Raw genomic sequence first — 3107 nt, forward strand, 5'->3', positions numbered from 1 at the left:
ATTCAGTTGTTGGTAAGTGTGGTCGAGTCAATTCCAATTCATGTTGACCTTGTGTAGGGCTTCCGAGGAGCGGATGCTGAGTTTGAACTGCTGACCTTGTGGTTCAAACTGACCTTGAGTTTCAGTGCTTTATCCTACAGTACCAAACCTAGAATCTGTATATTTAGTATAATTTATTTTATTTTTGTTATTGTTGTTGAGAATATACACAGCAGGGCATAGACCAGTTCAAGAATTTCTATATGTGCAGTTCAGTGTCACTGATGACATTCTTGACTTGTACAACCGTTCTCACCCTCCCTTTCCAAGTTGTTCCTCTCCCAATAACATAAATAAATACAAATTTTTAAAATGAGTGTCCTAGATTCTTACATTTTTCCTACTCTTGATTTTTTAGGACCCCACAGTCATCACTATTTCTGTACTAAATGACTTTACTATTACTTCATTTCCTAAGAGAGTAGTGGGCAGTTAACTATAGCTTCTCTGGACCTCCTGGCTGGCTAGCTTATAATTAGAGGAATTTAGAACTGCCTTGGGGTTAGTATCTCTGGTTCATCTTTTTCACTTTATAGATGAGAAACCAGAATCCTGTAGGTATGTGATTTGTCTAAAATCATAGTTATTAGTGACAAAACCAACTGATTTTTATTCCCAGTTTATCCTTTTTATTATTTTGTCTTTTACTTCATTTATTGTTCATACACATGGCAAAGCTTAAACCAATTCAGTAGTTTCCGCATGTACAATTTAGTGACCTAGATTACATTCTTTTAGTTGTACAACCATTTCCACCCTCTTTTTCTAAGTTGTTTCTCATTAACATGAACTCACTCACCTCTGAGGTTCTTATCTAATTTTTTGAGGTGTTGTTGTCAATCTCATTCCACATGTTGCTTTTTTAGATGCCATTGAGTAGGTTCTGACTCATAGCAACCCTATGCATAATAGAACGAAACACTGCGTGTTTCCTGCACCATCCTCTTCATTGTTCTTATGTTTGACCAAATTGTTGCTGCCATTACGTCAATCCATTTTCTTTGTTTTTTCCCCTTTTTCATTGACCTTCCACTTTACCAAGCATGATGTCTTCTCCAATGACTGAGCTGCCTCCTGAGAACATGTCCAAAGAATGAGAAACAAAGTCTTACCAACCTCACTTTCAAGGAGTATTCTATTCTGGCTGTACTTCTTCCAATACAAATTTATTTGTTTGTTCTTCTGGCCAACACCATAAATCAAATGCATGAATTCTGCTATGATCTTCCTTATTCATCGTCCAACTTTCACATGCATATGAGGCAAATGACTTGGGTCAGGTGCACCTTAGTCCTCAAAATGACATCTTTGATCATTAGCATGTTAAAGAGGTCTTGTGCAGCAGATTTGTCTAATACAATATGTCATTTGATGCCTTGACTGCTGCGTCTGTAAGTGTTGATGGTGGATCCAAGCAAAACGAAGTATTAAACAACTTCAATCTTTTCTCCATTTATCATGATGTTATTTATTGCTCCAGTTATGAGGATTTTTGTTTTCCTTACACTGAGGTGCAATCTGTACTGAAGGGTATAGTCTTTGATCTTCATCAGTAAGTATTTCTTACTTCCAGCATCTTCACTTCCAGTGATTGATGTTGTGCCATTGTTGTTGGCAGATGCATTTGGCATCTGACTTCAACAATGATATCCCTCATTCCACATCCTCTTCTGAATCCAACTCGAGTTTCTGATAGCTCCTTGTTGATATACTGCTGCAACCATTTAAAAATTATCCACAAAAAGAAACTCTTCACTTAGGGATGGATCAGTATAGGTGCAGAAAGTGGGGGGAAGGGAGAAGTTCTGTGCCGTGGGAAGAAGGTATGTTCAATCCCAGGTAGCAAGTAATAGGATATACTCCACCTAGCAAGGGGCACTCACATCTCAGTCTTCTCACCCACACCCTTGCTGTTAGGATCATTTCTATGCAGTTGGTTTTTAGAGTTTCTGTCTTACACTCTCTCAAGTGTGCCAGAGTCCCTTTTGGTAGATACTTTTTCATCACCTTAAATGAATCACTGTTCCCTTACTGCCCGCTAGCTCCCCTTTTCATTTCTGCTTGTCATGGGGGTAGGACACAGACAAACCTCTCTGTTTCACCTAAGTAGGTAGTTGAGCTTGTTGAATAAGTTGGGAGGTCAAGCAATAATACTATGCCCAAAACTAAAGAATATTGAAGAAATGCCTTGCTCTTGAAACACAACTTGATTCATTCAAATATGTATTGAGTCTTTACTCAGGGTTTGGTGCTGGGCCTCCTGAAATATGCAGATACCCCCAAATATACACAAGGAGTTTAATCTAGTTGGTATGATGTTATTCAAAAGAAAAGTTCCATGAAGGAGACCCAAAACTGATGAGCAAACATAGAATGACCTAAAGAGGAAACTAAAATTTCCACTGAGGAAACCATCCATAGATTATATAAAAAGATGGCTGATTTCCATGGTCATCAGGGAAATACAAATTAAAACCACAATGACAGGCCATTTCAAACCTGCTAGATTGATTTAATATGAGGGGGATTCAAAAATTTGTGGGAACAAATGGAATACAAAGATAATGTAATATTTCCATGAAGTTTTTGAAGCCCCCCCAGTTCCTATTTAGGAATACTGGGCCTCAGACCTGAGGTTATGGAACAACAAACATAAGCAGGTACTGTAGGATCAACAGGTAGAGCAGGCACTTGGTAAATATTTTGCTAAATCGAGACTAGATAGGCTAGAAGAGAGATAGGAAACTGGCAGCTTGTGGGATAAATATGGCCTGCCGACATGTTTTGTTTGTCTTTGCAGTGTTTATAAAGTTGAACTAATTGCCAAGAGTTAAAAATCAGGAGATTTCACAACTCTTGAAAAAAAAAAACCCACGATAAAATCTAGCCTGGTCTTCACTGGCCTAGAGCCAAGAAGCATTTACCACATAACTCCCCTTCAGCCCTTCCCTCCCCCAAACCCCCCAGGACAAGGGCTGCTTCACCGACTTCCATCAACTCTAGCCCCGGGAGCAATGAAGTGTGCTCTTCCCAGACCAGTGATTTAATATAATCCACTCTTGGGGATA

The sequence above is a fragment of the Chrysochloris asiatica genome, unplaced genomic scaffold (assembly GCF_000296735.1).
Source record: "Chrysochloris asiatica unplaced genomic scaffold, ChrAsi1.0 scaffold00047, whole genome shotgun sequence".
Classification (NCBI taxonomy): domain Eukaryota; kingdom Metazoa; phylum Chordata; class Mammalia; order Afrosoricida; family Chrysochloridae; genus Chrysochloris; species Chrysochloris asiatica.